Consider the following 27846-nt stretch of genomic DNA (forward strand, 5'->3'; position numbering starts at 1 on the left):
GTATGTGATTACAGAATGTATATTTTGAAGGGATTGGTGATTATATAATTCATATCATTTATATGTTATATATTTATGTACATTTAACTTACAGTAGTATATTTATGTTAACCCCATAGTCCTAATTTACCCATCCCCCCACCTTTCATTTTGGCTAACCATTAGTTTATTTGATAAGTCTGTAAGTGTCTTTTTCTGTGGAAATATGTTCATTGGTAGCAATCTTAGGATAACATGTATAAATGATATCATAGGACATTTGTCATACCCTTTTGACTTACTTATCGTTATATGATTATTTCTAGGCTCAACTGTAGTCCTGAAAACGGCATTGTTCATTTTTTTCCCGAGGCTACTATTCCATTCTGTCCATATACAACTTCTTCTTTTTCCCGTCATCTGTTTATGGACCTTTTTTTTGCTTCCATGTCTTGGCTCTTTCAATATTGCTGCAGTGCACATTTGCCTGCCTCTGTCTTTCCTATTCTGGTGGTCTTAGGTTATAGGCCCAAAAGGTGCCCTGCCGCATCATATGGTAGCTCAATTTTCACCTTTTCAAGCAGCTCCATTCAGTTTGCATTAGTGCTGTTGCCACTTTACATCCCACCAGCAGCCAGAAGGTACACAGTTCTCTAAAACCCCCTCAGCATTTATCGTTTGTAGACTTTTTGCTGACGGTTATGACTGGTGTGAACTGAAACCTTTTTGAATTTGAATTTGCTTGTGGCTTATAATTCCTTATACTGAGCTTTAGGCATGTCCTTTTTTTTCTTTTCCTTTTTTTTTAAAGAGTGAGTAAAACTTCCCTCCTTTTATTGACTTCTTGAAAAATTTCTCATATGTTGAATTTTCTTGCCTATTGCCTACGACAGGGCATGTTTTGAGGGCCTGTGTCATTTAGAGCCCTGCAGTCCTTGTGACTATATAAGCAACCATTGGCACTGGGTTTAAAGCTGCTGTTGTGGGAAACAGCCACAAGGCGGCAGCATTATTACGTTCTCAACTCTTGTTACTAGGGCAACTGAGTCTTCCTGGAGGCAGTTTTCCAAGGTTATAAATTAGAGTGAAATGTGCTGGGACAAGCCCCAGAAGTTTATGTCTCCTTACTTATGTTTGTTTTTTAAACTTAATTTATATTTCTTGTCAGAGTAAATTTGATTAGAGTGTTTTGATTGTCTGGCTGTACAGAATCTGCTCAATGATTCATATTTATGTTTCTTCATCTTCGGATCCTGTTACCATGTATGTGATCACAAAATATATATTTTCAAGGTATTGGTGATTATATAATTCTTATAGTTTATCTGTTATATGTTTATATACATTTAACATACATTAGTATATGTATGTTAACCCCATAGTCCTAATTTACCCATCCTCCCACCTTTCATTTTGGCTAACCATTAGTTTATTTGATAAGTCTGTGGGTGTCTTCTTTTGTGGAAATATGTTCATTGATAGCAATCTTAGGATAACATGTATAAATGATATCATAGGATGTTTGTCATACCCTTTTCACTTACTTAACCTTATATGATTATTTCTAGGCTCAACTGTAGTCCTGAAAACGGCATTGTTCATTTTTTTCGCGAGGCTACTATTACATTTGGTACGTATACCACTTCGTCTTTGCCCATTCATCTGTTTATGGACCTTTTTCCTGCTTCCATGTCTTGGCTATTTCAATATTGCTGCAGTGCACATTTGCCTGCCTGTGTTTTTCACATTCTGGTGGTCTTAGGTTATAGGCCCAAAAGGTGCCATACCGCATCATATGGCAGCTCAATTTTTACCTTTTCAAGCATCTCCTTTCAGTTTGCATTAGTGTTGTTACCACGTTACATCCCAGCAGCAGCTTGAAGGTACACAGTTCTCTAAAACCCCTTCAGCATTTATAGTTTGTAGACATTTTGCTGATGGTTATGACTGGTGTGAGCTGAATCCTTTTTGAATTTGAATTTGCATGTGGTTAATAATTCCTTATACTGAGCTTTAGGCATGTCCTTTTTTCGTTTTCCTTTTTTATAAAGAGTGAGTACAACTTCCCTCCTCTTATTGACTTCTTGAAAAATTTCTCATGTGTTGAATTTTCTTGCCTATTCCCTACCCCAGGGCATTTCTTGAGGGTCTGTGTCATTTACAGTCCTGCAGTCCTTGTGACTATGTAAGCAACCATTGGCACTGGGTTTAAAGCTGCTTTTGTGGGAAACAGCCACATGGCGGCAGCATTATTACGTCCTCATCTCTTGTTAATGGGGCAAAAGACTCTTCCTGGAGGTAGTGTTCCAAGGTTGTAAATTAGAGTGGAATGTGCTGGGACAAGCCCCCAGAAGTTTATCTCTCCTTACTTATGTTTGTTTTTTAAATTTAATTTCTATTTCTTATCGGAGTAAATCTGACTAGAGTGTTTTGATTTTCTGGCTGTACAGAATCTGCTCATTGATTCATATTCATGTTTGTTCATCTTCGGATCCTGTTACTATGTATGTGATTACAGAATATATATTTTAAAGGTATTCGTGATTATATAATTCATATACTTTATATGTTATATGTTTATATACATTTAACATACATTAGTATGTGTATGTTAACCCCATAGTCCTAATTTACCCATCCTCCCACCATTCATTTTGGCTAACCATTAGTTTATTTGATAAGTCTGTGAGTGTCTTTTTCTGTGGAAATATGTTCATTGGTAGCAATTTTACGATAACATATATAAATGATATCATAGGATATTTGTCATACCCTTTTCACTTACTTAACGTTATATGATTATTTCTAGGTTCAACTGTAGTCCTGAAAACGGCATTGTTCATTTTTTTCACGAGGCTACTATTCCATTCTGTCCATATACCACTTCGTCTTTGTCCATACATCTGTTTATGGACCTTTTTTTTCCTTCCATGTCTTGGCTATTTCAATGTTGCTGCAGTGCACATTTGCCTGCCTCTGTCTTTCCGATTCTGGTGGTCTTAGGTTATAGGCCCAAAAGGTGCCCTGCCGCATCATATGGTAGCTTAATTTTTACCTTTTCAAGCAGCTCTTTTCACTTTGCGTTAGTGCTGTTGCCACTTTACATCCCACCAGCAGCTAGAAGGTACACAGTTCTCTAAAACCCCTTCAGCATTTATAGATTGTAGACTTTTTGCTGATGGTCATGACTCTTGTGAGCTGAAACCTTTTTGAATTTGAATATGTATGTGGCTAATAATTCCTTATACTGAGCTTTAGGCATGTCCTTTTTTTTGTTTTCCTTTTTTTTAAAGAGTGAGTACAACTTCCCTCCTCTTATTGACTTCTTGAAAAATTTCTCATGTGTTGAATTTTCTTGCCTATTCCCTACCGCAGGGCATGTTTTGTGGGCCTGTGTCATTTACAGCCCTGCAGTCCTTGTGACTGTAGAAGCAACCATTGGCACTGGGTTTAAAGCTGCTGTTGTGGGAAACAGCCTCAAGGCGGCAGCATTATTACGTTCTCAACCCTTGTTACTAGGGCAACAGAGTCTTCCTAGAGGTAGTGTTCCAAGGATGTAAATTAGAGTGGAATGTGCTGGGAGAAGCCCCCAGAAATTTATGTCTCCTTACTTATGTTTGTTTTTTAAATGTAATTTCTATTTCTTATCGGAGTAAATTTGATTAGAGTGTTTTGATTGTCTGGCTGTACATAATCTGCTCAAATATTCATACATATGTCTGTTCATCTTCGGTTCCTGTTACCATGTATGTGAATACAGAATGTATATTTTAAACGTATTGGTGATTATATAATTCTTATAGTTTATCTGTTATATGTTTATATACATTTAACATACATTAGTATATGTATGTTAACCCCATAGTCCTAATTTACCCATCCTCCCACCTTTCATTTTGGCTAACCATTAGTTTATTTGATAAGTCTGTGGGTGTCTTCTTTTGTAGAAATATGTTCATTGATAGCAATCTTAGGATAACATGTATAAATGATATCATAGGATGTTTGTCATACCCTTTTCACTTACTTAACCTTATATGATTATTTCTAGGCTCAACTGTAGTCCTGAAAACGGCATTGTTCATTTTTTTCGCGAGGCTACTATTACATTTGGTACGTATACCACTTCGTCTTTGCCCATTCATCTGTTTATGGACCTTTTTCCTGCTTCCATGTCTTGGCTATTTCAATATTGCTGCAGTGCACATTTGCCTGCCTGTGTTTTTCACATTCTGGTGGTCTTAGGTTATAGGCCCAAAAGGTGCCATACCGCATCATATGGCAGCTCAATTTTTACCTTTTCAAGCATCTCCATTCAGTTTGCATTAGTGTTGTTACCACGTTACATCCCAGCAGCAGCTTGAAGGTACACAGTTCTCTAAAACCCCTTCAGCATTTATAGTTTGTAGACATTTTGCTGATGGTTATGACTGGTGTGAGCTGAAACCTTTTTGAATTTGAATTTGCATGTGGCTAATAATTCCTTATACTGAGCTTTAGGCATGTCCTTTTTTTTTTCCTTTTTTGTAAAGAGTGAGTACAACTTCCCTCCTCTTATTGACTTCTTGAAAAATTTCTCATGTGTTGAATTTTCTTGCCTATTCCCTACCCCAGGGCATTTCTTGAGGGCCTGTGTCATTTACAGTCCTGCAGTCCTTGTGACTATGTAAGCAACCATTGGCACTGGGTTTAAAGCTGCTTTTGTGGGAAACAGCCACATGGCGGCAGCATTATTACGTCCTCATCTCTTGTTAATGGGGCAAAAGACTCTTCCTGGAGGTAGTGTTCCAAGGTTGTAAATTAGAGTGGAATGTGCTGGGACAAGCCCCCAGAAGTTTATCTCTCCTTACTTATGTTTGTTTTTTAAATATAATTTCTGTTTCTTATCGGAGTAAATCTGACTAGAGTGTTTTGATTTTCTGGCTGTACAGAATCTGCTCATTGATTCATATTTATGTTTGTTCATCTTCGGATCCTGTTACTATGTATGTGATTACAGAATATATATTTTAAAGGTATTCGTGATTATATAATTCATATACTTTATATGTTATATGTTTATATACATTTAACATACATTAGTATGTGTATGTTAACCCCATTGTCCTAATTTACCCATCCTCCCACCTTTCATTTTTGCTAACCATTAGTTTATTTGATAAGTCTGTGAGTGTCTTTTTCTGTGGAAATATGATCATTGGTAGCAATTTTACGATAACATATATAAATGATATCATAGGATATTTGTCATACCCTTTTCACTTACTTAACGTTATATGATTATTTCTAGGTTCAACTGTAGTCCTGAAAACGGGATTGTTCATTTTTTTCACGAGGCTACTATTCCATTCTGTCCATATACCACTTCGTCTTTGTCCATACATCTGTTTATGAACCTTTTTTTTCCTTCCATGTCTTGGCTATTTCAATGTTGCTGCAGTGCACATTTGCCTGCCTCTGTCTTTCCGATTCTGGTGGTCTTAGGTTATAGGCCCAAAAGGTGCCCTGCCGCATCATATGGTAGCTTACTTTTTACCATTTCAAGCAGCTCCATTCAGTTTGCGTTAGTGCTGTTGCCACTTTACATCCCACCAGCAGCTAGAAGGTACACAGTTCTCTAAAACCCCTTCAGCATTTATAGATTGTAGACTTTTTGCTGATGGTCATGACTCTTGTAAGCTGAAACCTTTTTGAATTTGAATATGTATGTGGCTAATAATTCCTTATACTGAGCTTTAGGCATGTCCTTTTTTTTGTTTTCCTTTTTTTTAAAGAGTGAGTACAACTTCCCTCCTCTTATTGACTTCTTGAAAAATTTCTCATGTGTTGAATTTTCTTGCCTATTCCCTACCCCAGGGCATGTTTTGTGGGCCTGTGTCATTTACAGCCCAGCAGTCCTTGTGACTGTAGAAGCAACCATTGGCACTGGGTTTAAAGCTGCTCTTGTGGGAAGCAGCCTCAAGGCGGCAGCATTATTACGTTCGCAACCCTTGTTACTAGGGCAACAGAGTCTTCCTGTAGGCAGGGTTCCGAGGTTGTAAATTAGAGTGGAATGTGCTGGGACAAGCTCCCAGAAGTTTATGTCTCCTTACTTATGTTTGTTTTTTAAATTTAGTTTCTATTTCTTATCGGAGTAAATTTGATTAGAGTGTGTTGATTGTCTGGCTGTACAGAATCTGCTCAATGATTCATACTTATGTCTGTTCACGTTTGGACCCTGTTACCATGTATGTGATTACAGAATGTATATTTTAAAGGTATTGGTGATTATATAATTCATATAGTTTGTTATATGTTTATATACATTTAACATACATTAGTATATGTATGTTAACCCCATAGTCCTAATTTACCCATCCTCCCACCTTTCCTTTTGACTAACCATTAGTTTATTTGATAAGTCTGTGAGTGTCTTTTTCTGTGGAAATATGTTCATTGGTAGCAATCTTAGGATAACATGTATAAATGATATCATAGGATATTTGTCATACCTTTTTGACTTACTTACCCTTGTATGATTATTTCTAGGCTCAACTGTGGTCCTGAAAACGGCATTGTTCATTTTTGTTCTGAGGCTACTATTCTATTTTGTACGTATACCACTTCTTCTTTGTCCATTCATCTGTGTATGGACCTTTTTTTTGCTTCCATGTCTTGGCTATTTCAATATTGTTGCAGTGCACATTTGCCTGCCTCTGTCTTTCCGATTCTGGTGGTCTTAGTTTATAGGCTCTAAAGGTGCCCTGCCGCATCATATGGTATCTTAATTTTTACCTTATAAAGCAGCTCCATTCAGTTTTTCTTAGTGCTATTACCACTTTACATCCCACCAGCAGCTAGGAGGTATGAGTTGTCTAAAACCCATTCAGCATTTAGAGTTTGTAGACTTTTTGCTGATGGCCATTTGACTGGTGTGAGCTGCAACCTTTTTGGAGGTTAGATACGCATATGGCTAATAATTCCTTATACTGAGCTTTAGACATATCCTTTTTCTTCGTTTCCTTTTTTTCTTAAAGAGTGACTACATCTCACCTCTTCTTATTGACTTCTTGAAAAATCTCTCATATGTTGAATTTTCTTGCCTATTCCCTACGCCAGGGCATTTTTTGAGGGCAGGTGTCATTTAGAGCCCTGCAGTCCTTGTGACTATATAAGCAACCATTGGCACTGGGTTTAAAGCTGCTGTTGTTGGAAACAGCCACAAGGCGGCAGCATTATTACGTTCTCAACTCTTGTTACTTGGGCAACATAGTCTTTCTGGAGGTAAGGTTCCGAGGTTGTAAATTAGAGTGGAATGTGCTGGGACAAGCCCCCAGAAGTTTATGTCTCCTTACCTATGTTTGTTTTTTAAATTTAATTCTATTTCTTATCGGAGTAAATTTGATTAGATTGTGTTGATTGTCTGGCTGTACAGACTCTGCTCAATGATTCATACATACGTTTGTTCATCTTCGGATCCTGTTACCATATATGTGATCACAAAATGTATATTTTAAACGTATTGGTGATTATATAATTCATAAACTTTATCTCTTATATGTTTATATACATTTAACATACATTAGTATATGTATGTTAACCCCATAGTCCTAATTTACCCATCCTCCCACCTTTCATTTTGGCTAACCATTAGTTTATTTGATAAGTCTGTCAGTGTCTTTTTCTGTGGAAATATGTTCATTGGTAGCAATCTTAGGATAACATGTATAAATGATCTCATAGGATATTTGTCATACCCTTTTGACTTACTTAACCTTATATGATTATTTCTAGGCTCAACTGTAGTCCTGAAAACGGCATTGTTCATTTTTTTCCCGAGGCTACTATTACATTTGGTACGTATACCACTTCGTCATTGTCCATTCATCTGTTTATGGACCTTTTTTCTGCTTCCATGTCTTGGCTATTTCAATATTGCTGCAGTGCACATTTCCTGCCTCTGTCTTTCCGATTCTGGTGGTCTTAGGTTATAGGCCCAAAAGGTGCCATGCCGCATCATATGTGAACTCAATTTTTACCTTTTCAAGCAGCTCCATTCAGTTTTCGTTAGTGCTCTTACCACTTTACATCCCACCGGCACCTAGAAGGTACACAGTTCTCTAAAACCCCTTCAGCTTTTATAGTTTGTAGACTTTTTGCTGCTGGTCATGACTGGTGTGAGCTGAAAACTTACTGAATTTGAATTTGCATATGGCTAATAATTTCCCTTACTGAGCTTTAGGCATGCCCTTTTTTTCTTTTCCTTTTCTTTTCCTTTTTTTTTAAAGAGTGAGTACAACCTCCCTCCTCTTATTGACTTCTTGAAAAATTTCTTATGTGTTGAATTTTCTTGCCTATTCCCTACCCCAGGGCATTTTTTGAGGGCCTGTGTCATTTACAGCCCTGCAGTCCTTGTGAGTCTATAAGCAACCATTGGCACTGGGTTTAAAGCTGCTGTTGTGGGAAATAGCCACAAGGCAGCAGCATTATTACGTTCTCAACACTTGTTACTAGGGCAGCAGAGTCTTCCTGGAGGTAGTGTTCCGAGGTTGTAAACTAGAGTGGAATGTGCTGGGACAAGCCCCCAGAAGTTTATATCTCCTTACTTATGTTTGTTTTTTAAATTTATTTTCTACTTCTTATCGGAGTAAATTTGATTAGAGTGTTTTGATTGTCTGGCTGTACAGAATCTGCTCAATGATTCATACATATGTCTGTTCATCTTCCGATCATGTTACCATGTATGTGATTACAGAATGTATATTTTGAAAGGATTGGTGATTATATAATTCATATCATTTATATGTTATATATTTATGTACATTTAACTTACATTAGTATATTTATGTTAACCCCATAGTCCTAATTTACCCATCCCCCCACCTTTCATTTTGGCTAACCATTAGTTTATTTGATAAGTCTGTAAGTGTCTTTTTCTGTGGAAATATGTTCATTGGTAGCAATCTTAGGATAACATGTATAAATGATATCATAGGACATTTGTCATACCCTTTTGACTTACTTATCGTTATATGATTATTTCTAGGCTCAACTGTAGTCCTGAAAATGGCATTGTTCATTTTTTTCCCGAGGCTACTATTCCATTCTGTCCATATACAACTTCTTCTTTTTCCCGTCATCTGTTTATGGATCTCTTTTTTGCTTCCATGTCTTGTCTCTTTCAATATTGCTGCAGTGCACATTTGCCTGCCTCTGTCTTTCCTATTCTGGTGGTCTTAGGTTATAGGCCCAAAAGGTGCCCTGCCGCATCATATGGTAGCTCAATTTTCACCTTTTCAAGCAGCTCCATTCAGTTTGCATTAGTGCTGTTGCCACTTTACATCCCACCAGCAGCCAGAAGGTACACAGTTCTCTAAAACCCCCTCAGCATTTATCGTTTGTAGACTTTTTGCTGATGGTTATGACTGGTGTGAACTGATACCTTTTTGAATTTGAATTTGCTTGTGGCTTATAATTCCTTATACTGAGCTTTAGGCATGTCCTTTTTTTTCTTTTCCTTTTTTTTAAAGAGTGAGTACAACTTCCCTCCTCTTATTGACTTCTTGAAAAATTTCTCATATGTTGAATTTTCTTGCCTTTTGCCTACGACAGAGCATGTTTTGAGGGCCTGTGTCATTTAGAGCCCTGCAGTCCTTGTGACTATATAAGCAACCATTGGCTCTGGGTTTAAAGCTGCTGTTGTGGGAAACAGCGACAAGGCGGCAGCATTATTACGTTCTCAACTCTTGTTACTAGGGCAACTGAGTCTTCCTGGAGGCAGTTTTCCAAGGTTGTAAATTAGAGTGGAATGTGCTGGGACAAGCCCCAGAAGTTTATGTCTCCTTACTTATGTTTGTTTTTTAAACTTAATTTATATTTCTTGTCGGAGTAAATTTGATTAGAGTGTTTTGATTGTCTGGCTGTACAGAATCTGCTCAATGATTCATACGTATGTCTGTTCATGTTCGGATCCTGATACCATGTATGTGATCACAAAATATATATTTTCAATGTATTGGTGATTATATAATTCATATAGTTTATCTGTTATATGTTTATATACACTTAACATACATTAGTATATGTATGTTAACCCCATAGTCCTAATTTACCCATCCTCCCACCTTTCATTTTGGCTAACCATTAGTTTCTTTGGTAAGTCTGTGAGTGTGTTTTTCTGTGGAAATATGTTCATTGGTAGCAATCTTAGGATAACATGTATAAATGATATCATAGGATGTTTGTCATACCCTTTTCACTTACTTAACCTTATATGATTATTTCTAGGCTCAACTGTAGTCCTGAAAATGGCATTGTTCATTTTTTTCGCGAGGCTACTATTACATTTGGTACGTATACCACTTCGTCTTTGTCCATTCATCTGTTTATGGACCTTTTTCCTGCTTCCATGTCTTGGCTATTTCAATATTGCTGCGGTGCACATTTGCCTGCCTGTGTTTTTCACATTCTGGTGGTCTTAGGTTATAGGCCCAAAAGGTGCCATACCGCATCATATGGCAGCTCAATTTTTACCTTTTCAAGCATCTCCATTCAGTTAGCATTAGTGTTGTTACCACGTTACATCGCAGCAGCAGCTTGAAGGTACACAGTTCTCTAAAACCCCTTCAGCATTTATAGTTTGTAGACATTTTGCTGATGGTTATGACTGGTGTGATCTGAAACCTTTTTGAATTTGAATTTGCATGTGGCTAATAATTCCTTATATTGAGCTTTAGGCATGTCCTTTTTTTGTTTTCCTTTTTTTAATGAGTGAGTACAACTTCCCTCCTCTTATTGACTTCTTGAAAAATTTCTCATGTTTTGAATTTTCTTGCCTATTCCCTACCCCAGGGCATTTCTTGAGGGCCTGTGTCATTTACAGCCCTGCAGTCCTTGTGACTATGTAAGCAACCATTGGCACTGGGTTTAAAGCTGCTTTTGTGGGAAACAGCCACATGGCGGCAGCATTATTACGTCCTCATCTCTTGTTAATGGGGCAAAAGTCTCTTCCTGGAGGTAGTGTTCCAAGGTTTTAAATTAGAGTGGAATGTGCTGGGACAAGCCCCCAGAAGTTTATCTCTCCTTACTTATGTTTGTTTTTTAAATTTAATTTCTATTTCTTATCGGAGTAAATCTGACTAGAGTGTTTTGATTTTCTGGCTGTACAGAATCTGCTCATTGAATTCATATTTATGTTTGTTCGTCTTCGGATCCTGTTACCATTTATGTGATTACAGAATATATATTTTAAAGGTATTCGTGATTATATAATTCATATACTTTATATGTTATATGTTTATATACATTTAACATACATTAGTATGTGTATGTTAACCCCATAGTCCTAATTTACCCATCCTCCCACCTTTCATTTTGGCTAACCATTAGTTTATTTGATAAGTCTGTGACTGTCTTTTTCTGTGGAAATATGTTCATTGGTAGCAATTTTACGATAACATATATAAATGATATCATAGGATATTTGTCATACCCTTTTCACTTACTTAACGTTATATGATTATTTCTAGGTTCAACTGTAGTCCTGAAAACGGCATTGTTCATTTTTTTCACGAGGCTACTATTCCATTCTGTCCATATACCACTTCGTCTTGGTCCATACATCTGTTTATGGACCTTTTTTTTCCTTCCATGTCTTGGCTATTTCAATGTTGCTGCAGTGCACATTTGCCTGCCTCTGTCTTTCCGATTCTGGTGGTCTTAGGTTATAGGCCCAAAAGGTGCCCTGCCGCATCATATGGTAGCTTAATTTTTACCTTTTCAAGCAGCTCCATTCAGTTTGCGTTAGTGCTGTTGCCACTTTACATCCCACCAGCAGCTAGAAGGTACACAGTTCTCTAAAACCCCTTCAGCATTTATAGATTGTAGACTTTTTGCTGATGGTCATGACTCTTGTGAGCTGAAACCTTTTTGAATTTGAATATGTATGTGGCTAATAATTCCTTATACTGAGCTTTAGGCATGTCCTTTTTTTTGTTTTCCTTTTTTTTAAAGAGTGAGTACAACTTCCCTCCTCTTATTGACTTCTTGAAAAATTTCTCATGTGTTGAATTTTCTTGTCTATTCCCTACCCCAGGGCATGTTTTGTGGGCCTGTGTCATTTACAGCCCTGCAGTCCTTGTGACTGTAGAAGCAACCATTGGCACTGAGTTTAAAGCTGCTGTTGTGGGAAACAGCCACATGGCGGCAGCATTATTACGTCCTCAACTCTTGTTAATGGGGCAAAAGAGTCTTCCTGGAGGTAGTGTTCCAAGGTTGGAAATTAGAGTGGAATGTGCTGGGAGAAGCCCCCAGAAGTTTATGTCTCCTTGCTTATGTTTGTTTTTTAAATTTAATTTCTATTTCTTATCGGAGTAAATTTGATTAGAGTGTTTTGATTGTCTGGCTGTACAGAATCTGCTCAATGATTGAAACATATGTCTGTTCATCATCGGATCCTGTTACCATATATATGATTACAGAATGTATATTTTAAAGGTATTGGTGATTATATAATTCATAGAGTTTATCTGTTATATGTTTATATACATTTAACATACATTAGTATATGTATGTTAACCCCATAGTCCTAATTTACCCATCCTCCCACCTTTCCTTTTGGCTAACCATTAGTTTATTTGATAAGTCTGTGAGTGTCTTTTTCTGTGGAAATATGTTCATTGGTAGCAATCCTACGATAACATGTATAAATGATATCATAGGATATTTGTCATACCCTTTTCACTTACTTAACGTTATATGATTATTTCTAGGCTCAACTGTAGTCCTGAAAACGGCATTGTTCAGTTTTTTCCTGAGGCTACTAGTCCATTCTGTCCATATACCACTTCGTCTTTGTCCATTCATCTGTTTATGGACCTTTTTTTTGGTTCCATGTCTTGACTCTTTCAATATTGCTGCAGTGCACATTTGCCTGCCTTTGTCTTTCCGATTCTGGTGTTCTTAGTTTATAGGCTCAAAAGGTGCCCTGCCACATCATATGGTAACTCAATTTTTACCTTGTAGAGCAGCTCCATTCAGTTTTTGTTAGTGCTGTTGCCACTTTACATCCCACCAGTAGCTAGGAGTTATGAGTTGGCTAAAACCCATTCAGCATTTATAGTTTGTAGACATTTTGCTGATGGCCATTTGACTGGTGTGAGCTGAAACCTTTTTGGAGGTTGCATACGCATTTGTCTAATAATTCCTTATACTGAGCTTTAGGCATATCCTTATTCTTCTTTTCCTTTTTTTGTTAAAGTGTGAGTACAACTTCCCTCTTCATATTGACTTCTTGAAAAATTTCTCATGTGTTGAATTTTCTTTCCTATTCCCTGCTCCAGTGCATTTTTGAGGGCAGGTGTCATTTAGTGCCCTGCAGTCCTTGTGACTATTAAGCAACCATAAGCACTGGGTTTAAAACTGCTGTTGTGGGAAACAGCCACAAGGCGGCAGCATTATTACTTTCTCAACTCTTGTTACTAGGGCAACAGAGTCTTCCTCGAGGTAGTGTTCCGAGGTTGTGAATTAGAGTGGAATGTGCTGGGACAAGCCCCCAGAAGTTTATGTCTCCTTACTTATGTTTGTTTTTTAATTTAATTTCTATTTCTTATCGTAGTAAATTTGATTAGAGTGTTTTGATTGTCTGGCTGTACAGAATCTGCTCAATGATTGAAACATATGTCTGTTCATCATCGGATCCTGTTACCATGTATATGATTACAGAATGTATATTTTAAAGGTATTGGTGATTATATAATTCATAGAGTTTATCTGTTATATGTTTATATACATTTAACATACATTAGTATATGTATGTTAACCCCATAGTCCTAATTTACCCATCCTCCCACCTTTCATTTTGGCTAACCATTAGTTTATTTGATAACTCTGTGAGTGTTTTTTTTTGTGGAAATATGTTCATTGGTAGCAATCTTAGGATCACATGTATAAATGATATCATAGGATATTTGTCATACCCTTTTGACTTACTTAACGTTATATGATTATTTCTAGGCTCAACTGTAGTCCTGAAAACGTGATTGTTCATTTTTTTCGCGAGGCTACTGTTACATTTGGTACGTATACCACTTCGTCTTTGTCCATTCATATGTTTATGGACCTTTTTTTTGCTTCCATGTCTTGGCTATTTCAGTATATTTGCAATGCACATTTGCTTGCCTCTGTCTTTCCGATTCTGGTGGTCTTAGGTTATAGGCCCAAAAGGTGCCCTGCCGTATCATATGATAGCTGAATTTTTACCTTTTCAAGCAGCTCCATTCACTTTTCATTAGTGCTGTTACCACTTTACATCCCACCAGCAGCTAGGAGGCATGAGTTGTCTAAAACCCATTCAGCATTTTTAGTTTGTAGACTTTTTGCTGATGGCCATTTGACTGGTGTGAGCTGAAACCTTTTTGGAGATTGGATACACATGTGGCTAATAATTCCTTATACTGAGCTTTAGACATATCCTTTTCCTTCGTTTCCTTTTTTTGTTATAGAGTGACTACAACTTCCCTCCTCTTATTGACTTCTAGAAAAATTTCTCATGTGTTGAATTTTCTTACCTATTCCCTACCTCAGGCCATTTTTTGAGGGCAGGTGTCATTTAGAGCCCTGCAGTCCTTGTGACTATATAAGCAACCATTGGCACTGGGTTATAGCTGCTGTTGTGGGAAACAGCCACAAGGCGGCAGCATTATTACGTTCTCAACTCTTGTTACTTGGGCAACAGAGTCTTTCTGGAGGTAGGGTTCTGAGGTTGTAAATTAGAGGGGAATGTGCTGGGACAAGCCCCCAGAAGTTTATGTCTCCTTACTTTTGTTTGTTTTTTAAATTTAATTTGTATTTCTTATCGGAGTAAATTTGATTAGAGTGTTTTGATTGTCTGGCTGTACCGATTCTGCTCAATGAATCATACATACGTTTGTTCATCTTTGGATCCTGTTACCATGTATGTGATCACAAAATGTATATTTTAAACGTATTGTTGATTATATAATTCATAAACTTTATCTGTTATATGCTTATATACATTTAACATACATTAGTATAGGTATGTTAACCCCATAGTCCTAATTTACCCATCCTCCCACCTTTCCTTTTGGCTAACCATTAGTTTATTTGATAAGTCTGTGAGTGTCTTTTTCTGTGGAAATATGTTCATTGGTAGCAATCTTAGGATAACATGTATAAATGATATCATAGGATATTTGTCATACCCTTTTCACTTACTTACCCTTATATGATTATTTCTAGGCTCAACTGTGGTCCTGAAAACGGCATAGTTCATTTTTCTTCCGAGGCTACTATTCTATTTTGTACGTATACCACTTCTTCTTTGTCCATTCATCTGTGTATGGATCTTTTTTTTGCTTCCATATCTTGGCTATTTCAGTATTGCTGCAGGGCACATTTGCCTGCCTCTGTCTTTCCGATTCTGGTGGTCTTAGTTTATAGGCTCAAAAGGTGCCCTGCCGCATCATATGGTAGCTCACTTTTGACCTTGGAAAGCAGCTCCATTCAATTTTTGTTAGTGCTATTACCACTTTACATCCCACCAGCAGCTAGGAGGTATGAGTTGTCTAAAACCCATTCAGCATTTATAGTTTGTAGACTTTTTGCTGCTGGCCATTTGACTGGTGTGAGCTGAAACATTTTTGGTGGTTGGATATGCACGTGGCTAATAATTCCTTATACTGAGCTTTAGGCATATCCTTTTTCTTCTTTTCCTTTTTTTGTTAAAGTGTGAATACAAATTCCCTCTTCATATTGACTTCTTGAAAAATTTCTCATGTGTTGAATTTTGCTGTGTTTACCCTAACCCAGGGCATTTTTTGAGGGCAGGTGTGATTTAGAGCCCTGCACACCTTGTGACTATTAAGCAACCATTAGCACTGGGTTTAAAGCTGCTGTTGTGGGAAACAGACACAAGGCGGCAACAGTATTACGTTCTCAACTCTTGTTATTAGGGCAACAGAGTCTTCCTGGATGTAGTGTTCCGTGGTTGTAAATTAGAGTGGAATGTGCTGAGACAAGCCCCCAGAAGGTTATGTCTCCTTCCTTATGTTTGTTTTTTAAATTTAATTTCTATTTGTTAATGGAGTAAATTTGATTAGAGTGTTTTGATTGTCTGGCTGTACAGAATCTGCTCAATGATTCATACATATGTCTGTTCATCTTCGGATCCTGTTACCATGTATATGATTACTGAATGTATACTTTAAAGGTATTCGTGATTATATAATTCATAAACTTTATCTGTTATATGTTTATATACATTTAACATACATTGGTATATGTATGTTAACCCCATAGTCCTAATTTACCCATCCTCCCAACTTTCTTTTTGGCTAACCATTAGTTTATTTGATAAGTCTATGAGTGTCTTTTTCTGTGGAAATATGTTCATTGGTAGCAATCTAAGGATAACATGTATAAATGATATCATTGGATATTTGTCATACCCTTTTGACTTACTTACCCTTATACGATTATTTCTAGGCTCAACTGTAGTCCTGAAAACGGCATTGTTCAGTTTTTTCCTGAGGCTACTATTCCATTCTGTCCATATACCTCTTCTTCTTTGTCCATTCTTCTGTTTATGGAACTTTTTTTTGCTTCCATGTCTTGGCTATTTCAGTATAGTTGCAGTGCACATTTGCCTGCCTCTGTCTTTCTGATTCTGGTGTTCTTAGGTTATAGGCTGAAAAGGTGCCCTGCCACATCATATGGTAGCTCAATTTTTACCTTGTAAAGCAGCTCCATTCAGTTTTTGTTAGTGCTGTTGCCACTTTACATCCCACTAGGAGCTAGGAGTTATGAGTTGGCTAAAACCCATTCAGCATTTATAGTTTGTAGACATTTTGCTGATGGCTATTTGACTGGTGTGAGCTGAAACCTTTTTGGAGTTTGGATACGCATTTGCCTAATAATTCTTTATACTGAGCTTTAGGCATATCCTTTTTCTTCTTTTCCTTTTTTTGTTAAAGTGTGAGTACAACTTCCGTCTTCATATTGATTTCTTGAAAAATTTCTCATGTGTTGAATTTTCTTTCCTATTCCCTACCCAAGTGCATTTTTGAGGGCAGGTGTCATTTAGAACTCTGCAGTCCTTGTGACTATTAAGCAACCATTAGCACTGGGTTTAAAACTGCTGTTGTGGGAAACAGCCACAAGGCGGCAGCATTATTACGTTCTCAACTCTTGTTACTAGGGCAACAGAGTCTTCCTCGAGGTAGTGTTCCGTTGTTGTAAATTAGAGTGGAATGTCCTGGGACAAGCCCCCAGAAGTTTATGTCTCCTTACTTATGTTTGTTTTTTAATTTAATTTCTATTTCTTATCAGAGTAAATTTGATTAGAGTGTTTTGATTGTCTGGCTGTACAGAATCTGCTCAATGATTCCTACTAATGTCTGTTCATCTTCGGATCCAGTTACCATGTATGTGATTACAGAATGTATATTTTAAAGGTATTGGTGATTATATAATTTATATAGTTTATATGTTATATGTTTATATACATTTAACATATATCGTATATGTATGTTAACCCCATAGTCTTAATTTACCAATCCTCCCACGTTTCATTTTGGCTAACCATTAGTTTATTTGATAAGTCTGTGAGTGTCTTTTTCTGTGGAAATATTTTCATTGGTAGCAATCTTAGGATAACATGTATAAATGATACCATAGGATATTTGTCATACCCTTTTGACTTACTTACTCTTATATGATTATAGGCATTTTTCAAGAAGTCAATAGGAAGAGGGAAGTTGTAATCACTCTTTAAAAAAAAAGGAAAAAAAAAAGGACATGCCTAAAGCTCAGTATAAGGAATTATTAGCCACATGCAAATTCAAATTCAAAAAGGTTTCAGGTCACACCATTCATGACCATCAGCAAAAAGTGTACAAACTATATATGCTGAAGGGCTTTTAGAGAACTCTGTACCTTCTAGCTGCTGGTGGAATGTAAAGTGGTAACAGCACTAACGAAAACAGAATGGAGCTGCTTTAAAAGGTAAAAATTGAGCTACAATATGATGCGGCAGGGCACCTTTTGGACCTATAACCTAAGACCACCAGAATCGGAAAGACAGAGACAGGCAAATGTGCACTGCAGCAATACTGAAATAGCCAAGACATGGAAGCAAAAAAAAAGGTCCATAAACAGATGAAAGGACAAAGAAAAAGTGGTATATGGACAGAATGGAATAGTAGCCTCGGGAAAAAAATGAACAATGCCATTTTCAGGACTACAGATGAGCCTAGAAATAATCATATTAGGTTAAATAAGTCAAGAGGGAATGACAAATATCCTATGATATCAGGTATATATATATGTTATTCTACGATTGCTACCAATGAACATATTTCCACAGAGAAAGACACTCACAGACTTATAAAACAAACTAATGGTTAGCCAAAATGAAAGGTGGGAGGATGGAAAAATTAGGACTATGGAGCTAACATACATATACTAATGTATGTTAAATGTATATAAACTATATGAATTATATAGTCACCAATACATATAAAATATATAATGGCAAAACACCTACCAAATACCAAGGGAGGTCTACTCAACATTCTGTAATAACATACATGGTAACAGGATCCGAAGATGAACAGACATGCGTATGAATCATTGAGCAGATTCTGTACAGCCAGCCAATCACAACGCTCTAATCAAATTTACTCCGATAAGAAATAGAAATTAAATTTAAAAAACAAACAGAAGTAAGGAGACATAAACTTCTGGGGGCTTGTCCCAGCACATTCCAGTGTAATTTACAACCTTGGAACACTACCTCCAGGAAGACTCTGTTGCCCCAGTAACAAGAGTTGAGAACGTAATAATGCTGCCGCCTTGCAGCTGTTTCCCACAACAGCAGCTTTAAACCAAGTACTAATGGTTGCTTAATAGTCACAAGGACTGCAGGGCTGTAAATGACACCTGTCCTCAAAAAATGCCCTGGGGTAGGGAATAGGCAAGAAAATTCAACACATGACAAATGTTTCAAGAAGTCAATATGAAGAGGGAAGTTTTAGTCACTCTTTAAATAAAAAAGGAAAAGGAACAAAAAGGACATGCCTAAAGCTCAGTATAAGGAATTATTAGCCACATTCAAATCCAACTTCCAAAAAGGTTTCAGCTTACACCAGTCAAATAACCATCAGCAAAAAGTCTACAAACTATAAATGCTGAAGGGCTTTTAGAGAACTCTGTACCTTCTAGCTGCTGGTGGAATGTAAAATGGTAACAGCACTAACGAAAACTGAACGGAGCTGCTTTAAAAGGTAAAAATTAAGCTACCATATGATGCTGCAGGGCACCTTTTGGGCCTATAACCTAAGACCACAAGAATCGGAAAGACAGAGGCAGGCAAATGGCACTGCAGCAATATTGAAATTGCCAAGACATGGAAGCAAAAAAAAGGTCCATAATCAGATGAATGGACAAAGAAGAAGTGGTATATGGACAGATCGGAGTATCAGTCACAAAAAAAATAAAACAATGGCATATGCAGCACCACAGATGAGCCTAGAGATAATCCCACAACGTGAAGTAAGTCAGAATGCGAAAGACAAATGCCCTATGATGTCCCTTATGTTATCTGAAAATTCATAAACATGAACATATTTCCTAGAGAAAGGCAATCTCAGATTGAGAAGACAAACTTATGGTTAAGCCAAAGAAAAGGTGTGAGGAATGGATAAATTAGGATATTGGGGTTAACACACATATATTAATACATATAAAATATATAATCCCCAAAGACCTATGGAATACCAAAAGTGGTCTACTCAACACTCTGTAACAACCTACATGGGAAAGGACCCAAAGATCAACAGATATATATGTATATGTGTAAATGCACAAGATTCTGTACACCTAGAAAAAAAGACATTTTTCAATCAAATTTGCTCTGATAAAAACTACAACTTAAAGACACAAACAAGAATTACGGAGGCTAAAACTTATGGGGGTTTGTCCTGGCACATTCCACTCTAATCTGCAACCTAAAAGCACAACTTGCAGCAAGGTTCTGTTTGCCTACCAAGCAGAGTTGGCAACATGGAAATGCTGCCACCCTAAGGCTGTTTCCTCAAACAGCAGCTTTAAATCTACTGCTAATGGTCACTAATATTCACAAGGACTGCAGGGCTGTAAATGACTCGTGCCCTCAAAAAATGTCCTGGGGTAGGGAATGGCCAAAAAAATCGAAACGTGGCAAATTTTTCAAGAAGGCAATTTGAAGTTGTAACTTTAGATCCATCTTAAAAAAAAATGAAAAGAACATTGATAAACGCAAAACACCAGGAATTATGAGACGCATGCAAATCCAATCTACACGAAGGTATCACCTCACACCAGTCAGAATGACCATCAGCAAAATGTCAACAAACAGAGCATTAACCAAGATGGCGGAGTAGAAGGACGTGCTCTCACTCCCTCTTGCGAGAGCACCAGAATCACAACTGGCTGCTGGACAATCACTGACAGGAAGACCCTGGACTACACCAAGGAGGATACCGCACGTCCAAGGACAGAGGAGAAGCCACAGTGAGACGGTAGGAGGGCGCAATCAGAGTAAAATCAAATCCCATAACTGCTGGGTGGGTGACTCACAGACTGGCGAACACTTATACCACAGAAGTCCACCCACTGGAGTGAAGGTTCTGAGCCCCACGTCAGGCTTCCCAACCTGGGGGTCCTGCAACGGGAGGAGGAATTCCTAGAGAATCAGACTTTGAAGCCTAGTGGGAATTGATTGCAGGACTTCTACAGGACTGGGGGAAACAGAGACCCCACTCTTGGAGGGCACACACAAAGTAGTGTGCGCATCGGGACCCAGGGGAAGGAGCAGTGACCCTGGGGGAGACTGAACCAGACCTACCTGCTGGTGTTTGGGGGTCTCCTGCAGAGGCGGGGCGTGGCTCTGTTTCACCGTGGGGACAAGGACACTGGCAGCGGAGGTTCTGGGAAGTGCTCCTTGGCGTGAGCCCTCCCAGAGTCTGCCATTAACCCCACCAAAGAGCCCAGGTAGGCTCCAGTGTTGGGTTGCCTCAGGCAAAACAACCAACAGGGAGGGAACCCAGCCCCACCCATCAACAGTCAAGTGGATTAAAGTTTTACTGAGCTCTGACCGCCACAGCAACAGTCAGCTCTACCCACCACCAGAGCCTCCCATCAAGCCTCTTAGATAGCCTCAACCACCAGAGGGCAGACAGCAGAAACAAGAAAAACGACAATCCTGCAGCCTGTGGACCAAAAACCACAGTTACAGAAAGATAGACAAGATGAAAAGGCAGAGGGCTATGTACCAGATGAAGGAACAAGAAAAAACCCCAGAAAAACAACTAAATGAAGTGGAGATAGGCAACCTTCCAGAAAAAGAATTCAGAATAATGATAGTGAAGATGATCCAGGACCTCGGAATAAGAATGGAGGCAAAGATTGAGAAGATGCAAGAAATGATTAACAAAGACCTAGAAGAATTAAAGAACAAACAAACAGAGATGACCAATACAATAAGTGAAATGAAAACTACGCTAGAAGGAATCAATAGCAGAATAACTGAGGCAGAAGAACGGATAAGTGACCTGGAAGACAGAATGGTGGAATTCACTGCTGCGGAACAGAATAAAGAAAAAAGAATGAAAAGAAATGAAGACAGCCTGAGAGACCTCTGGGACAACATTAAATGCAACAACATTCGCATTATAGGGGTCCCAGAAGGAGAAGAGAGAGAGAAAGGACCAGAGAAAATATTTGAAGAGATTATAGTCGAAAACTTCCCTAACATGGGAAAGGAAATAGCCACCCAAGTCCAGGAAGCGCAGAGAGTCCCATACAGGATAAACCCAAGGAGAAACACGCCGAGACACATAGTAATCAAAGTGGCAAAAATTAAAGACAAAGAAAAATTATTGAAAGCAGCAAGGGAAAAACGACAAATAACATACAAGGGAACTCCCATAAGGTTAACAGCTGATTTCTCAGCAGAAACTCTACAAGCCAGAAGGGAGTGGCATGATATACTTAAAGTGATGAAAGGGAAGAACCTACAACCAAGATTACTCTACCCGGCAAGGATCTCATCTAGATTTGATGGAGAAATCAAAAGCTTTACAGACAAGCAAAAGCTACGAGAATTCAGCACCACCAAACCAGCTCTACAACAAATGCTAAAGGAACTTCTCTAAGTGGGAAACACAAGAGAAGAAAAGGACCTACAAAAACAAACCCAAAACAATTAAGAAAATGGTCATAGGAACATACATATCGATAATTACCTTAAACGTGAATGGATTAAATGCCCCAACCAAAAGACATAGACTGGCTGAATGGATACAAAAACAAGACCCATATATATGCTATCTACAAGAGACCCACTTTAGACCTAGGGACACATACAGACTGAAAGTGAGGCGATGGAAAAGGATATTCCATGCAAATGGAAATCAAAAGAAAGCTGGAGTAGCTATACTCATATCAGATAAAATAGACTTTAAAATAAAGAATGTTACAAGAGACAAGGAAGGACACTACATAATGATCAAGGGATCAATCCAAGAAGAAGATATAACAATTATAAATATATATGCACCCAACATAGGAGCACCTCAATACATAAGGCAACTGCTAACAGCTATAAAAGAGGAGATCGACAGTAACACAATCATAGTGGGGGACTTTAACACCTCACTTACACCAATGGACAGATCATCCAAAATGAAAATGAATAAGGAAACAGAAGCTTTAAATGACACAATAGACCAGTTAGATTTAATTGATATATATAGGACATTCCATCCAAAACCAGCAGATTACACGTTCTTCTCAAGTGCGCACGGAACATTCTCCAGGAGAGATCACATCTTGGGTCACAAATCAAGCCTCAGTAAATTTAAGAAAATTGAAATCATATCAAGCATCTTTTCGGACCACAACGCTATGAGATTAGAAATGAATTACAGGGAAAAAAACGTAACACAGACAAACACATGGAGGCTAAACAATACGTTACTAAATAACCAAGAGATCACTGAAGAAATCAGAGAGGAAATCAAAAAAATACCTAGAGACAAATGACAATGAAAACACGACGACCCAAAACCTATGGGATGCAGCAAAAGCAGTTCTAAGAGGGAAGTTGATAGCTATACAAGCCTATCTCAAGAAACAAGAAAAATCTCAAGTAAACAATCTAACCTTACACCTAAAGAACAAACAAAACCCAAAGTTAGCAGAAGGAAAGAAATCATAAAGATCAGAGCAGAAATAAATGAACTAGAAACAAAGAAAACAATAGCAAAGATCAATAAAACTAAAAGTTGGTTCTTTGAGAAGATAAACAAAATTGATAAGGCATTAGCCCAGACGCATCAAGAAAAAGAGGGAGAGGACTCACATCAATAAAATCAGAAATGAAAAAGGAGAAGTTACAACAGACACCGCAGAAATACAAAGCATCCTAAGAGACTACTACGAGCAACTTTATGCCAATAAAATGGACAACCTGGAAGAAATGGACACATTTTTAGAAAGGTATAACCTTCCAAGACTGAACCAGGAAGAAACAGAAAATATGAACAGACCAATCACAAGTAATGAAATTGAAACTGTGATTAAAAATCTTCCAACAAACCAAAGTCCAGGACCAGATGGCTTCACAGGTGAATTCTCTCAAACATTTAGAGAAGAGCTAACACCTATCCTTCTCAAACTCTTCCAAAAATTGCAGAGGAAGGAACACTCCCAAACTCATTCTATGAGGCCACCATCACCCTGATACCAAAACCAGACAAAGACACTACAAAAAAAGAAAATTACAGACCAATATCACTGATGAATATAGATGCAAAAATCCTCAACAAAACACTAGCAAACAGAATCCAACAACACATTAAAAGGATCATACACCACGATCAAGTGGGATTTATCCCAGGGATGCAAGGATTCGTCAATATACGCAAATCAATCAATGCGATACACCATATTAACAAATTGAAGAATAAAACCATATGATCATCTCAATAGATGCAGAAAAAGCTTTTGACAAAATTCAACACCCATTTATGATAAAAACTCTCCAGAAAGTGGGCATAGAGGGAACCTACCTCAACATAATAAAGGCCATATATGACAAACCCACAGCAAACATCATTCTCAATGGTGAAAAACTGAAAGCATTTCCTCTAAGATCAGGAACGAGACAAGGATGTCCACTCTCACCACTATTATTCAACATAGTTCTGGAAGTCCTATCCACGGCAATCAGAGAAGAAAAAGAAATAAAAGGAATACAAATTGGAAAAGAGGAGGTAAAACTGTCACTGTTTGCGGATGACATGATACTATACATAGAGAATCCTAAAACTGCCACCAGAAAACTGCTAGAGCTAATGAATGAATATGGTAAAGTTGCAGGATACAAAATGAATGCACAGAAATCTCTTGCATTCCTATACACTAATGATGAAAAATCTGAAAGAGAAATTATGGAAACACTCCCATTTACCATTGCAACAAAAAGAATAAAACACCTAGGAATAAACCTACCTAGGGAGACAAAAGACCTGTATGCAGAAAACTATAAGACACTGATGAAAGAAATTAAAGATGATACCAACAGATGGAGAGATATACCATGTTCTTGGATTGGAAGAATCAACATTGTGATAATGAGTATACTACCCAAAGCAATATACAGATTCAATGCAATCCCTATCAAATTACCAATGGCATTTTTTACGGAGCTAGCACAAATCATCTTAAAATTTGTATGGAGTCACAAAAGACCCCGAATAGCCAAAGCAGTCTTGAGGGAAAAAAATGGAGCTGGAGGAGTCAGACTCCCTGACTTCAGACTATACTACAAAGCTACAGTAATCAAGACAATATGGTACTGGCACAAAAACAGAAACATAGATCAATGGAACAAGATAGAAAGCCCACAGATTAACCCACGCACCTATGGTCAACTAATCTATGACAAAGGAGGCAAAGATATACAATGGAGAAAAGACAGTCTCTTCAATAAGTGGTGCTGGGAAAACTGGACAGCTACATGCAAAAGAATGAAATTAGAATACTCCCTAACACCATACACAAAAATAAACTCAAAATGGATTAGAGACCTAAATATAAGACTGGACACTATAAAACTCTTAGAGGAAAACATAGGAAGAACACTCTTTGACATAAATCACAGCAAGATCTTTTTTGATCCACCTCCTAGAGTAATGGAAATAAAAACAAAAATAAACAAATGGGACCTAATGAAACCTCAAAGCTTTTGCACAGCAAAGGAAACCATAAACAAGACGAAAAGACAACCCTCGGAATGGGAGAAAATATTTGCAAACGAATCAACGGACAAAGGATTAATCTCCAAAATATATAAACAGCTCATTCAGCTCAATATTAAAGAAACAAACACCCCAATCCAAAAATGGGCAGAAGACCTAAATAGACATTTCTCCAAAGAAGACATACAGACGGCCACGAAGCACATGAAAAGATGCTCAACATCGCTAAGTATTAGAGAAATGCAAATCAAAACTACGATGAGGTATCACCTCACTCCTGTTAGAATGGGCATCATCAGAAAATCTACAAACAACAAATGCTGGAGAGGGTGTGGAGAAAAGGGAACCCTCTTGCACTGTTGGTGGGAATGTAAATTGATACAGAAACTATGGAGAACAATATGGAGGTTCCTTAAAAAACTAAAAATAGAATTACCATATGACCCAGCAATCCCACTACTGGGACTGCATATACCCAGAGAAAACCGTAATTCAAAAAGACACATGCACCCGAATGTTCATTGCAGCACTATTTACAATAGCCAGGTCATGGAAGCAACCTAAATGCCCATCAACAGACGAATGGATAAAGAAGTTGTGGTACATATATACAATGGAATATTACTCAGCCATAAAAAGGAACGAAATTGAGTCATTTGTTGAGAAGTGGATGGATCTAGAGACTGTCACACAGAGTGAAGTAAGTCAGAAAGAGAAAAACAAATATCGTATATTAATGCATGTATGTGGAACCTAGAAAAATGGTACAGATGAGCCGGTTTGCAGGGCAGAAGTTGAGACACAGATGTAGAGAATGGACATATGGACACCAAGGGGGGAAAACTGCGGTGGGGTGGGGATGGTGGTGTGCTGAATTGGGCGATTGGGATTGACATGTATACACTGATGTGTATAAAATTGATGCCTAATAAGAACCTGCAGCATAAAAAAACAAACAAACAAAACAACTAATACTAAACTTTCATTGGGTTATTTGTATGGAAATATGTTAATATAAATGTTTCAGACATTACATGAAATTTCTAAAAATCTTATATTTGTATTTGTATGGAAATATGTATGGAAATATGTTAATATAAATGTTTCAGACATTACATGAAATTTCTAAAAATCTTATATGTTCTGGTATAATGTTATAAGTAATAATCCTAGTTATTACTTTAGAATGTATATCTCAGAAATAACTAATTTTCTTGTCAACTGCATTATTATGAACTTTCATCAAATCTTTAACTGTGGTCATTTTTAAGTCTTTTCTCATTGACAGACAGTTCTGGGTGTACTCTGATGCTTTTGCAAATATGTTCCTATTAAAGGGTTTCATCTTCAAGAAATTCATGGAAAAGACTCTGACAAGTACAAGTTTCTGGTAACTGACTGCACTGCTGAACTGAATGAATAAGCATTTTCAGAACTCTAATGAAAAACTGATGAACTCAAAAAAGTGCTAACAAAAGATCAAGATGAAAAAAAAATTTAATTACATGGGACTGAGTGAACTGATGAGGATGAGTATAATTTTTGTGACTTTCTGTCTGAATTAAAAAAAAAAATCCCACAAGGACTCAGAGGCAAAGAGTATACAAATCAATTTTCACTGCAAAGTAAAGGAGCTGTTACAGTGGAGGATTACTGGACTGAATGTTAATATTATGACATAGTATGAGTGTCTTTCAGGTTTGGTAACTGCAATCATTGTTGCTTTTGTTGTGGTCATCCATGTACAATGCTTAGTGTCAGTCTATTTATCTCTTGTAAAAATAAATTACACTGTGTGTGTGTGTGAAAAAAAATGTCAACAAACAATAGGTGCTGAAGCAGTTGTGGAGAAAAGCGTAACCTCTCGGTCTAAGTGGGATGTAAACTGCTAATGGCCAAATAATAGGAACAGGACGGCAGTGCGTTTAAAGGTAAAAATTGAGTCACCATATGATCTGGAAGGCCCACTATTGGGCCTGTCACCTGTGAAAGCCAGAATCAAAAAGGCACGGGATGGAAAACCGTGTATTGCAGCAGTACTTACAATAGCCAAAACATGGAAGCAAACAAAATGTCCATCAACAGATAAATGGACAAAGAAGAAGTGGTACACATACCGAATGGAAGAGTAGCCTCGGGAAAAAAATGAACAATGCCGTTTTCAGGACTACACATGAGCCTAGAAATAATCATATTAGCTTAAGTAAGTCAAGAGGGAATGACAAATATCCTATGATATCATGTATACATGTTATCCTAAGATTGCTACCAATGAACATATTTCCACAGAAAAAGACAATCACAGATTTACAAAACAAACTAATGGTTAGCCAAAATGAAAGGTGGGAGGATGGATAAATTAGGACTATGGGGCTAACATACATATACTAATGTATGTTAAATGTATATAAACATATAACATATAAACTATATGAATTATATAGTCACCAATACATATAAAATATATAATGACAAAACACCTACCAAATACCAAGGGAGGTCTACTCAACATTCTTTAATAACATACAAGGTAACAGAATCCGAAGATGAACAGACATATGTATGAATC

The 27846-nt window shown here is 37.5% G+C and overlaps 2 long non-coding RNA genes across 2 annotated transcripts in view; both read right to left on the reverse strand.

Annotated features, from left to right (window-relative positions):
• The window catches only part of LOC309653758, a 177651-nt gene extending 151492 nt beyond the window's left edge, over positions 1-26159 (reverse strand). Inside the window, exon 1 of the long non-coding RNA XR_014259440.1 lies at positions 26122-26159. This is a non-coding gene — a long non-coding RNA (uncharacterized lncRNA). The remainder of the gene's footprint in view (positions 1-26121) is intronic.
• Positions 13188-16185, reverse strand: LOC309653755. The gene is made up of 2 exons (XR_014259437.1): positions 15828-16185; positions 13188-13338 (listed from the first exon to the last, which is right to left on the reverse strand). It is a non-coding gene; the product is annotated as an uncharacterized lncRNA (long non-coding RNA).
• Positions 26160-27846: the final 1687 nt, after the last annotated feature.

The sequence above is a fragment of the Balaenoptera physalus genome (genome assembly GCF_965194825.1).
Source record: "Balaenoptera physalus genome assembly, contig: HAP1_SCAFFOLD_1117, whole genome shotgun sequence".
In the NCBI taxonomy this organism is placed as follows: domain Eukaryota; kingdom Metazoa; phylum Chordata; class Mammalia; order Artiodactyla; family Balaenopteridae; genus Balaenoptera; species Balaenoptera physalus.